Raw genomic sequence first — 12,759 nt, forward strand, 5'->3', positions numbered from 1 at the left:
TTCTCTGAGTTGAACATTCCCCTGCAGTCCCTACATTTGCTTAGCAAACCCTTTTGCATATTAAAATAAATACTAACTTCTCTCTGATGGAGTTACCCCAAATCAAAATTAGAGACGGCAGTGATGGTTAACATCTGGAGAGGTTTTTAGTTCTCACATATGTAATCCTTAACACAACCCTGCAGGGTCAACATTGTCAGTCTACTATACTCTTATAATGAGCAGGCAAAGCAATGACTGGCCCTGAGACAAGAACAAACTCTCCTGACCTTACTGTGCAATCTTACCCAGGGTGGGAGGATTAAAAGCAAAAAGTCAGATTTCCAGCATCCAAAACAATGCATTTGCTAGTTGGCAGAGACATTGTATACTTAAAAGTGTATGCATGGGACTTTGCTGGTGGTCCAGTGGTTAAGAATCTGCCTGCCAACGCAGAGGACATGGGTTTGATCCCTGATTCAGGAAGATCCCACATGCCTCGGAGCACCTAAGCCCCGGCACCACAACCAGTGAGCCCTCGCCCCGGAGCCCGTGCCCTGCAACAGGAGAAGCCGTCACAGTGAGACGCCCTTGCACCTCAGCTGGAAAGTAGCCCCCATTTGCTGTAAACAGAAAAAGCCCTCACACGGCAATGAAGACCCAGTACAGCCAAAAATAAATAAATAAATCTTTTTAAAGTTTATTCACAAAGGTCAGAGATTGTCAGGGGTTTGCAGGAGAGATGGGGATGAACAGGTGGAGAATCAGTGGTTTTTAGGGCAGAGAAATTATTCTATATGATACTGTGTTGGTCAACACAAGTCATTACACATTGTCAAAACCCACAGAACACACAACACGACAAGTGGACACTCATGTAAACAATTCATTATAGCTAGTAAGTAATAACTAACTTACACTTCTAAGTAGTGGAGCCTGGACCCAAACTCAGATTTTCTGATGCTAGAGTCTGTATTCCTTCTATTACTCTACCCCACTTCTCTAGAAGAATAAAGTTTTCTTTGATATTTAAATGTTTTTCTACCTTCTATGGGCTTCCCAGGTGGCGCTAGTGGTAAAGAACTCAGCTGCCAATGCAGGACACATAAGAGACAAGGGTTCAATCCCTGGGTTGGGAAGATCCTCTGGAGAAGGAAATGGCAACCCACTCCAGTATTCTTGCCTGAAGAACTCCATGGACAGAGGAGCGTGGTGGGATATACAGTCCATAGGGTTGCAAAGAGTCAGACACGACTGAGCATCTAACACTTTCACACTTTCACTAGCTTCTAAAGATTCTAGATCTCTCACTGTTACACAGAAGTTGATTACAATGCACACAGTGCAGGCACCTGCATGCATGCTAACATCTGAGTTTCCTTCATCCAGATTCTGTGACTTTTCAGCTCCTCAGGTCATTTTTTCAAGGTGGGGAAGGACCCTCTGCCCAGGGCGAGCCCTACCCAGGATCATCCCAAGAAACACACCCAGATAATCAAGGCAAGGATGAGGACAGGGATATTAAATCACAAAGGGATACCCAGGGCTTTATATCCTTCAAAGAATGATCTTTTTGTTTGTGGAGGAAAAATAAGATGGATTCAGTCATTCAATAAACATTTACTGGGGCCTTGGGAAACATAGATGAGTAAGACACAGTTCTTGCTCTCAAAAGAGATCACTGTCACAGGGGTGGTGTGAGTAAGGGGAGTTAGCCTATAATTACATGCAGGGGTAATACTCAAAATATTTTATACCTGGAAGAGCATGGAAGCCAAACAATCAGAATTGATGCTCAACTACTAGGAATACACCCCGAGTTGTAAATAAGCCACCTGGACATACCCATGTGTATTAGTAAGCTCTGGCTGCTGTAACAAAATACCATAGATTGAGTGGCTTAAACAACAGCGATTCAGAGAGAGAACCAGGTAGGAGATACAGATTTTGAGAAAATGGAGAACTTAATCATAAGAACAGGAGCTCTGTAGACAGACTCCCTGACTTTAAATACCAGCTCCCATCTGCTTTTTATAAAGAGATTTTTAAGAGGTTTTTTTCAGAAAAATTGAAGTATATGTGATATACGATTTTATGTAAATTACAGGTGTACAATATAGTAATTAACAATATTTAAAGATTATGCTCATTTACAGTTGTTGTAAAATATTGGCTATACAATATATCCTTGTAGCTTATTTTATTTTTTTCTCTTTCTTTTTTTTATTTTTTTAAATTATGAAAGTATGATAACACATTTACAGACTTGGAAAATACAAAACAAAGTTACATATAGTTCCACTATATATTACAATTATTTTTTAAGTAGATAAATTAATATTTTTAGTTGGAGTTTCAGTATCAAACTCTCAAAAATATTAATAGAATGAATATACAGAAAAGTGAAGGATATAGTATACCTGAAAAGCATCATGAACCAATTCAACATAATTAATATTTATACAATTTTCACACAACTTTGTAGCTTGTTTGATACCTCATAGTTTGTACCTCTTACTCTCCTACCTCTATATTGCCCCCTCACTCCTTCCCTTTCCCCAGTGGTTATGACCAATTCGTCCTCTGTATCTGTGAATCTTCTTCTTTTTTGTTACGTTTACTTCAATTATTGTATTGTTCATCTCTCTATGTTCATTAAGTCTTCCAGTTCTTTGTTAAATATTCCTTGTATCTTCTCCATCATCTTTACCATTATTCCTCTGAAGTCTTTTTCAGGCAGATTGCCTATCTCCACTTCACTTAGTTGTTGGGAGTTTATCTTGTCCCCTCGTCTGGAACATATTTCTCTGCTGTCCCATCTTGTCTAACTTTCCGTGTTTGTGGTCTCTGTCTATCAGGCTGCAGATGTGTGGTCCCTCTTGCTTCTAGGGTCTGTCCCCTGGTGGGTGAGGTTGGTCCAGGGTTTGTGCAGACTTCCTGCTGGGAGAGACTGGTGCCTGCCCACTGGTGGGTGGAGCTGGCTCTCACCCCAGTGGTGGGCAGAGCTGTGTCATGGGGTATGTTTAGAGGCGGCTGTGCACTCAGGACAACTTTAGGCAGCTGTTCTGCTGATGGGTGGGGCTGCGTTCCCACCTGTTGGCGTCTGGTCTGAGGCATTCCAGCGCTGGAGGCTGCAGACTGTTGGGTGAGACCAGTCTGAATGCCAAGATGGCAACCTCTGGAAGAGCTCACACCAATGAATATTCTCTGGGGCCTCCACTACCAATGTCCTTGCCCCCACAGTGAGCCACAACTGACCCCCACCTCCCCAGAAGACCCTCCAAGGCCTGCAGGTATGTCTGGCCCAGGGTCCTGTGGAGTCTCTAGGTCCCAGTGCACACGAAACCTTGTGTGTGCCCTCCAAGGCCTGCAGGTATGTCTGGCCCAGGGTCCTGTGGAGTCTCTAGGTCCCAGTGCACACGAACCTTGTGTGTGCCCTCCAAGAGTGGAGTCTCTGTTTCCCCCAGTCCTGTGCAGCTCCTGCACTCAAGCCCTGCAGGCCTTCAAAGTTAAATGCTCTGGGGCTCCTCCTCCCAATGCCAGACCCTCGGGCTGAAGAGCCTGATGCGGGGCTCAGAACTCTCACTCCTGTGGGAGAACCTGTGTGATAAAATTATTTTCTAGTTTGTGGGTCACCTACCTGGTGGGTATGGGATTTGATTATATTGCAAAAGCACCCCTCCTATTGTTTCACTGTGGCTTCTTCTATGTCTCTGGACGTAGAATATCTTTATCAGCAGGTTCCAGTCTATTTAGTTGATGGTTGCTCAGAAGTTAGTTGTGATTTTTGGTATATTTGTGAGAGGAGGTGAGCTCAAGTCCTTCTACTCCACCACCTTGTCTCTAAGGGCAAGAAACCACATTTCAAAAGAAGGCAGTGCTCAGAAATACTTGGGCACCCACGTCCATAGCAGCGGCATTCACAATAGCCAAAAGGAGGAAGCAACCCAAGCATCATCCATCAATGGACAGTGGGATAAACAAAATGCAATGTATACACACATAGAAATAATATTCAGTGTTACAAAGGAAGAAAATTCTGACACAGGCTGCTACACAGATGATCCTTGAGGACATTATAAGTGAAATAAGCCAGTCACAAAAAGATGACCATTACATGATTCCACCTATATGAGGTCACTAGAGTAGGAGTCAAATTCTAGAGAGAGCAAAAGCAGAACGATGGCTGCCTGGGGCGCCGGAGGAGGAGAACGAGGAGTTGTTTCAGAGTACAGAGTTTCAGTTTTGCAAGATGAAGAAAGCTCTGGAGACTCGTTATCTAACAGTGAAAATATATGTGACACTGCTGAATTATACACTTGTAAATGGTTAATACGGTATATTTTGTTATGTGTATTTTGCCACAATTAATTTTGCTTTGATTTTAATAAGGGAGCAGTCAAGAGTAGTGAATTCTGCTAAGCTGAGAAACGAGGACCAGAAAAGGGGCCCTAGGTCGAATCCAAAGGAAGTCGCTGGTAAGGCTTCAAGAGCAGCAGTGGGACCGAGAAACACAACGGTGGTGGGCTATGGAGGAAGTGGGGGATGAGGAAGAGAAAGACTGCCAAGAAGCTTGCCTGTAAAGGGACCCAAGACATGTGTCCACATCCACATTTAAATTCAAATTCCTCTTTAAAAACTGCAACTTTAAGACACGCTCATCAAAACCACTCACACAGCACGTCGACCCACAGAGAGTCTGCACTAACTCCGGTTAGAACTGCCCTGAACTAGGGGACACTCAGCTGGTGTCAGAGAACTGCTGGGAGTGGAAAACCCACACATCTGGTGTCAAAAGTGTTGTGAGTGTGAGAGTAATGGAGAAACATAGAGGTGGTTTTTCCTCTTCATCATCCTTCCTCCCTCACTGTGAGTAGATGACTTAGTATTTTTAAAAGTGCTTAAAATAGTATCCAGCACAGAGGAAACACTTCATAAATGTTAGCAATGGTTACTGCAGAGGTCAGGCTCTTAGCCATCAGCTGCTGGGCCTCAGTTTTCACTTCCCATCCTGATGACGCACATTACCAGCACCCTTTCTTCCTCTGTTCAGCCAAACTGAGAAAGCAATGAGGTCCGATGGCAACTGACTCTGTAGACATCAGAGGTTATTAATAATAGCAATAATAATAAACATTGATATCTATAAATTAGAAAAACTGCCATATGGCAATTAATTAGAAAAAGGGTCATTTGTTATATATGCCTCAGCATACATGTGCACTGAAACAGAATGATAAAAGATAGGCCCCAAAATGATAACACTTCTTGGTAGGGTTGTGATGGGACAAAGGGTAATACTTGATTTTTCTTCTTTGGGTTGTTGTTTTTTTTTTTTTTAAGTTCTCCATAATGAGACTGAATTCATTTCCTAACCATAAAAGTTACTTTTTAAAGTGATAATCTGGGCAAAGGATCTGTAAAGCCCAAAGGAAATGGGAATGCACCGACGTCCCTTCCCTTCGCTTTCATCTCAGGATGTGCCCCAAAACAAGAAAAGACACCAACTATTCGCTATTGTCCCAAGGTGAGATCACAGACGATGACTCAGAACCAGCTTCTGACACTGGGCCGCTCCGCTCCTGAGCCGGGAAAGAACAAGAGAGCTGGCAGCAGCCAGCCAGCTCCACAGAGAGTCCTCACTCTCTGAAGGAACTGGGTATGCAGGGCAGCGGGGTCACTGACAGCTTGTTCTCACCCTAAACCATACAAGGCCAGACTCACTTAATTAATTGTGTGAATTGCAAAGAGGGAGCTTTAAGCAAACAGGCAGACCCAAAACACTGTAGAATTAAAGAATATCCAAGTCTAGAAACCCCCAGGCTGGCTCCCTCCACCTGCAATAAAAATAAAAAACTCTCAGCATCAAGGCTTGTTTTGGTTCAGCTCCCCACGCAGCCTTGCACTAGACCAAGTACACAGGAAATGTTCTGGTTATTTTAATCAGTGTTTCTTGTTTTCCCTACCCAGAACCTATGGCTCCTTTTCCTGGTAAAATGTTTCCATTAGAGGAAATGTCCCTGCCTCTTCGTGGACCTTGTGGACCTGTCAATCAAGGAGATCTTCCTCACCCAGCCCAGGAGGTGGGCACTGAGCCCAAGCCAAGCCAGTCAGAAGCTCTTTTCCTTGAATAGAGGCGGAGTGGATTCCTGCAACAAGCCTTTTGCGGTTTGCCATTCCCTTCTCCAGGGGTTCTTCCCAACCCAGGGATCGAACCCCTGTCTCCTGCATTGCAGGCAGATTCTTTACAGTCTGAGCCACCAGGGAAGCCCCGTTTCATGGTCCCAACTGTTACCCAAATCCCTGGAGCTAAGATAGTCTGTATCCTTTAAGAGACTGGTTCTGCAGTTTTCGCCACTTCTAAGAACTCCTCAGTATCCTTGCCATAAAACGCTTTTTAAATTAAGGAAGCCAGAGTTCTGTTTCTGTTGCTTGCACCCAAAGAACCCAAACTCTGCCATTCAGCATCAAGAAGAAACTAAGATAAAAAACAATGAAAATCATTAGCATTGATCTGCTTATTATTATCAAATTATTTGCACACCCATTGTCTCTTTGGGACTTACAGCAACAGGCAGCTCAGAGAAGGTTAATGTCTTCTTCTAGGCCACACAGCTAGCAAGTGACCGAAATAGAGCCTCAGCCCAGCTCGTTAGCTTCCTGGACCAGGAGCGCTGCGGCCTGGATGGGAACCTCTGTTGCCTCACCCCTCCCCACCCGAGTCAGTCCTTCTCCAGCTTTGAATTTTTCTCTACTTGCAAGTTGCTTGTGTGTAGCTAGTTTACAAATGCCTTCCATGGGATGGGAAGAAGCTCTTTCTCCTATTCCTCCTTTTCAGGGCCAGGCCTCCACAAGGAATCGAAATGTCTAGGCCCCAGGCACGTTTTCCATCCCAGGACCTCTCATGAAAAATGGGGTCAGCAAATGAGCAAACCTCAAACCTTGGCAGTGTTCATGCCAGAAATACCTATTCTAAGTCCTCAGGGCACAGGGGTGCAGAACGTGGAACAAAAGTTTCCATTCTAGTGAAAAAGATATTCAACGGAGGAAGAAACAATAATTACCATATCTACAATATACAGTCATTTGTACTTATATATCCAGTTGACCCTCAAACAACATGGCTTTGAACTGCACAGGGTCACTTATACACGGATTTTTTTTTCAATAAATAAAGTTGGCCTTCTGTATCTGCTGATGCCAAATCTACCGATTTGGAGGGCCAACGATGTGACTTCAGAATCTTGTGGATTTCAGGGCCTGCAACTTGTCCTGGAACGAATCCCCAATGATACCTAAAACCGATGATAACATAATATCATGTTATGATAGATGCTCTGAAGAGACAAAGCAAAATAAAGAACCAGAGATAGAGTTTTCTAATACATGGTAGGTGGGGACATACATTTTAGTAGAAATTGGAGCAGGGGAATGTCTGGGGAAGAGTGTAAACCAAGCAAGCACAAAGGTGCAGAAGCAGCTTCCCAGAGGCTGTTGCTGCCCTGATGGGGGCAGCAGGGATCAGGGGGGGCTGGGGGGCGGGGAGGCAAGCAGAGGCCAAACTTGTATTTGGTCACAAGTATGATCAGGAGCTGTGCGGAGCTGAGAAGACAATAACATTCTCTGATAAGTCATTCTGGCTGTGGCAACCACCCAAATGTCCACCATGACGTGATGGAGAAGCAAAATGGCATACCCACGCAATGGAACACTGTTTGGCCGTCAACAGGAAAGAAGTACTGATACACACATGGCGCACACCAAAGAACACACAGCGTGATTTCATTCATAGGAAAGACCTTGAACAGGCAAGTCCGTAGAGACAGGAAGCAGGTGAGTGGTTGCCAGGGTCTGAGGGCAGGGGAGAGCGGGAGTGACTGGGGATTCAGGGCTTCCTTTTAGGGTGATGGAAATGTTCTGGGACTATAGAGTGAACATGGCTGCACAACACTGTGAATGGACCAAATGTCCCTAAATTAGATACTTTCAAATTAGTATGGGGGGAGGTGGCGGGGAGGGAGGCTCAAGAGGGAGCCTTAGGGCTGATTTGTATAGTTGTACAGCAGAAACCAACATAATACTGTAAAGCAATTATTCTCCAATTAAAATTTTTTAAAATAAAATTATTAAAATGAAGGCTTTCACATTCTATCCATTTAAATAATTTAAACAATCTAAAAATAATTTAAAGGGATTCTCTGGTGGTCCAGTGGCGAAGATTTCATGCTCCCAAGGCAGGGGGCCTGGGGTCAATCCCTGGTCAGGGAATGGGATCCCACATGCCACAACTATGAGTTCACATGCCGCAACAAAGACCCGGTGAAGCCAAAGAAATGAATGTTGTTTAAAAATAAAAATCTCATTCTCTCTCACGTATGCAGAGAAGGGATGGTGAAAGAAGGAAACAGAGACCAACAGGAAAGTTCATCCAGCTCAGCCCCAGGCTTCGGCACGTTTCTTCCCTTCTCCAAGCCTCAAATCCTCCATCCATGAAAGTGGAAATGCTCACAGGCCCCAACTCTTGGGTTTACTGAGAAGACTAGAATACTTTTGAAGGGACCCAGGGTGCAGCCCATGGATCTTTCCTCTTTCTGACTCAGACTCACTCCCTGGAGACCTCACCGAGGCTCATGGCTTTGAATTCTGTCTCCCAACCTAACTCTAGCCAGACATCTCATGTATACTCCTGTTGGCCAACTCAGTATCTCTACTTCAGTTTCTAACAGGCATCTCCAAACTTACTGCGTCCAAAACAGACTGTTGAGCTCTGCCCCGCCCCTAATGTTCAACCATGCTCCCTATCTCTGCATAAAAACTCTATCCTTCCAGGCAGAGGATAAATATCTAGAAGTTCTGAACTTACCTCTCTCACTCCTATCCAAACAGTAAATGCAGCCGACTCTGCCTTCAAAATACATCTAGAATCCAGCCCCTTCTGGTCCAAGCCACCATCACTTCTAGCCTGGATTACTGCAACAGCTTCTGCTGTAGGCCCCTTCAATCCATCCTCAACGTGGCAGCTCTGAGATCCTGTTCAAATACAAGTGACATCAAGTCAGTCCTCTGCTCAACCAAAAATGTTCTCACTGAAGACCCTTGCATTTGTCCCTTCCACCTACTCTCCCAAATAACCATGTGACTCACACCCTCACCTCCCCCATGTCTACATTCAGAGAGACCTTCTCAGTGAAGTCTCTGCTGGCCACCTATTCAGACACACCCAGTTAAACGTGCATCTCAGATAAACAAGGAATAACTTCTTAGTAAAAGAATACCCCCTGCAACATTTGGGACATTTTTGCATAGGGCAGACTTACACTTTAAAATGTTCTGTTGCTAGATGAACAGATAAAGAAGACGTGGTAGGGACTTTCTTGGTGGTCCAGTGGTTAAGATTCTGCCTTCCAAGGCAGAGGTCATGGGTTTAATCCCTGGTGGGGGAGCTAAGATCCCACCTACTGCAGAGTATGGCCAAAAAATTAAGTAAAACTTGTTTGGAAAAAAAAAAGATGTGGTGTATATAAATATATATATATATGTGTGTGTGTGTGTGTGTGTGTTTATAAATATATCTACAAATACATATAATGGAATATTACTCAGCCATAAAAAAGAATGCTACTTTGCCATTTATAACAACATGGATGAGTCTGGAGGGTATTTACACTTAGCGAAGTAAGTCAGATAGAGAAATAGAGAAGAACAAATATTATATTTATCACTTACACGTGGAATATAAAGAAATAAAACTAGTGAGTATAACAAAACATAAACAGACTAGAGAACAAACTAGTGGCTACCAGTGAGGACACAAGAGGGGCAGAAGCAATACAGGAGTAGGGAATTAAAAAGGTATGAACTACCATGTATAAAATAAATAAGCTACAAGGACGTATTGTAAAGCATGGGGAATATAGCCATTACTTTATAATACTTAACTTTATATGAAAATCCATGGCTGATTCATGTCAATGTATGGCAAAAACCACTACAATACTGTAAAGTAATTAGCCTCCAACTAATAAAAATAAATGAAAAAATAAATAAATGAATGAATTATAATTTATAAAAATACTGAATCAATATGTTGTATACCTGAAAACAATATAATAGTTTAAATCAACTATACTTCAATTAAAAATAATAAAATAAAATTGTTATCTGAAATGCTAATCTAATCAGATGTCCTGTATTTTTATTTGCTAAGTCTGACAACCCTGACTAAAAATGGTAACCATCACTCCAATACTAGTAAGCACCCTTTCCAGAATTTATTTTTCTCCCTAGCACATATCATTATATCATGTGTTACTCATTTATTTTGTTTATTGCCTGTCTATATAGTAGCCACATGTGGACACTTAGCATATAAAATGAGGTTAGTACTACCGAGGATCTGAATATTTTATTTCAATTAATTCAATTCAGAAATGGAAATTTGATTTAGTTATTGGAAAACTTTGTGTATTTAGAAAAACTTGCATAAGGGAATATGCTTTTCAACTATAAATTTTGTGAAACCAAAATACAGATCATGTATTTCCAATGAAACTTTAGCATTCAAATTGAGATGCACCATAAGTGTAAATTACACATGGAATTTTAAAGATTTACTACAGAAAAAAAGACTGCACAGTATCTCATTAATAAATATAATTTTTATATTGTTACATATTGAAATTTATTGCTAGTATATCAGATTAAATATAATAGACTATTAGAATTAACTTCACCTGGTTCTCTTTACCTTTATTAATGTGGCCACTATAAGTGTTTTGATTATGCATGTGGCTCACATTGTATTTCTTTTCAGCACTGCCCTAGAATGTAGGCTAAGGCAGGGCTTGGTTCCCCTGAAAGCAGAGCTGAGACCAGGGTGGCAAGCCTATTGTTTATTCTAGAACATGATACCAGGAAGCAAAAGCAAGGGGCTGGGGATACTGATAAAGAAAAAAAAGTCAATATAAGCATTCATTATCGAGGTGGCTTGGTAGCCAAGACTCTACTTCACAGGGACTTCCTGAAAAATTACAAGAAGGCCTCGCAGAACCACGTCCTGAGAGACAGGAAGCTACAGACTTTATCCACCAGCTCCCACCTCACTGTTGAGGGCTGCTCCCGGGGGTGTTAACACTTCTGGCTGCTTTTGTTCATGGGGACAAAGAAGCTCCCACAGCATTGGGAAAAAACAAAACAGTAAACCCCACGGCTGGAGCCATGGGAAAGACTGGCAGTCTGAGGCAAGCCTAGACTTGTGAGAGACTGTCCACCACACATACAGCTGAAATCAGAGGAGGACCAAGGGGATGTGATGGTGCAGTTCTTCATCACATTCAGCTTTTCATCCCCAAAACCTAGACCAGTGCCTGGAACATAGCAGATGTTCAGTAAGTAATTCTGAAGAAGAAAAAAAAGAAATACCTGCACTCAGAAAACACACTCAATAGCTACTATGGGCTCAGTTTACAAATGCTCAATTCAATAACAGAATTCCTGCCCTCAAATTTCACTGGTTTTCCTGATCAGAAATTGTTCTTCTTTTTTTTTTTAATTTTTTTTTTTTTTTTTACAAATTGTTTTTCTTAATAAACAATAGTATCAAGCACCTTCTCTTGCATGTCATTGAGACAAGTCTTTTCCAAACCTCCCGCCACAAGGCCGTCAGGGTTGAGAATGTGGAATATGGGTCTGGCAAGCAAGAAACCTGGTCTTCTCCTTCAGTCTATGGTCCTCAATGGGAACAAGACTGCTCGGGGTGCTTATTCACAACCCGTAAAACGTGTTCCGGTAAATGTAGTTTTCTCTTTCAATCTATTTCATTGTGCACACAGCAAGGGCTAATAAATGCTTGACCAACACGTTCCAAGCTCCATGGAAAGGATCCAGGGCTGTCCACCGACACCGCAGCACCCATGAAGGACCAGCCCCTGGGAAAAAGCTTCCACTGCCACATTCCCTGAAACACCGATGCGACTGCACTTGCTTAGAGGCATAAAAAGGGTAATCTGCTACTTGTATCCACAAGGTTTCCTTAATTTATCTCTCTGAGGCAATAGGTGTCCACCCATAATCAAGACCCTTAATTATCCACACCTTACGACAGTTCACAGCATTCATCTCTGCAAGACCGTGGTGTAGCTGTCATTTCAAAAAAGCAATTCCTTTGACTGCATCGGGAGGCAGACCCTTTCGTCCCCTGGACTTCTCAGCCCTCCTGTCTCAATCCCGGGAAACCCAAGAGAAAAGAGTGCTTGTGACTTTCCAAACCAGAAGCAGGGATATAGGCAGAAAAGAAGAGGGAACACGTTTAAAGAAGAAAAACAAAAGCCAAGTGTGAAAAGCAAGTTCACAATGGTGACTTATAAAAGCAAGATTACCTCAGAAAATAAAGCTTGAACACCTGAAGGCTGTGGCCGAGACAAAGCCAAACATACTCCGAATCTTAGCTCCTTTTCCACTTCCTAGAAACGGAACTGTGGAAAGACTACAATTCCCAGCAGCGTTTGCAGTTTAAGCGGCTGCCCATGTGACCAGCTCAGGCCAATGGGCTGTGAGTAGAAATTATAGCCGCATCTTGCCCTCCTCCGACCCTACCCTGCACCCCTACCCACCCCCATCCCTCCCCCACCCCCTCCCCCCCAGCCCCGCATTGGAAAGCGTGGGTTGAGATGGTGGCACGCCTAGGTGGGGCAGTCTGGATCAGAGCATCACTGCAGGATAGCTGCTCTGGAGAGTGGCCAGACATGGCCTGAGACCCAGACTGAGATACTGGGTCAGCAG

At 43.1% G+C, this 12,759-nt stretch overlaps 1 long non-coding RNA gene across 2 annotated transcripts in view; it reads right to left on the bottom strand.

Moving 5' to 3' along the window:
• LOC110125913 (uncharacterized) overlaps window positions 1–12,446 on the bottom strand; it is a 129,942-nt gene extending 117,496 nt beyond the window's left edge. The window contains exons 1-3 of one of the 2 annotated variants that reach the window (XR_002310229.2): window positions 12,357–12,446; window positions 8,843–9,009; window positions 656–3,822 (exon numbers count right to left, since the gene is read on the bottom strand). This is a non-coding gene — a long non-coding RNA (uncharacterized lncRNA). Of the gene's footprint in view, window positions 1–655; window positions 3,823–8,842; window positions 9,010–12,356 lie in introns of those variants that run through there. The other variant, XR_011491394.1, reaches the window with a different exon arrangement.
• Between the last annotated feature and the right edge of the window lie 313 nt (window positions 12,447–12,759).

This window comes from Odocoileus virginianus, chromosome 15, assembly GCF_023699985.2.
Source record: "Odocoileus virginianus isolate 20LAN1187 ecotype Illinois chromosome 15, Ovbor_1.2, whole genome shotgun sequence".
Classification (NCBI taxonomy): Eukaryota; Metazoa; Chordata; class Mammalia; order Artiodactyla; family Cervidae; genus Odocoileus; species Odocoileus virginianus.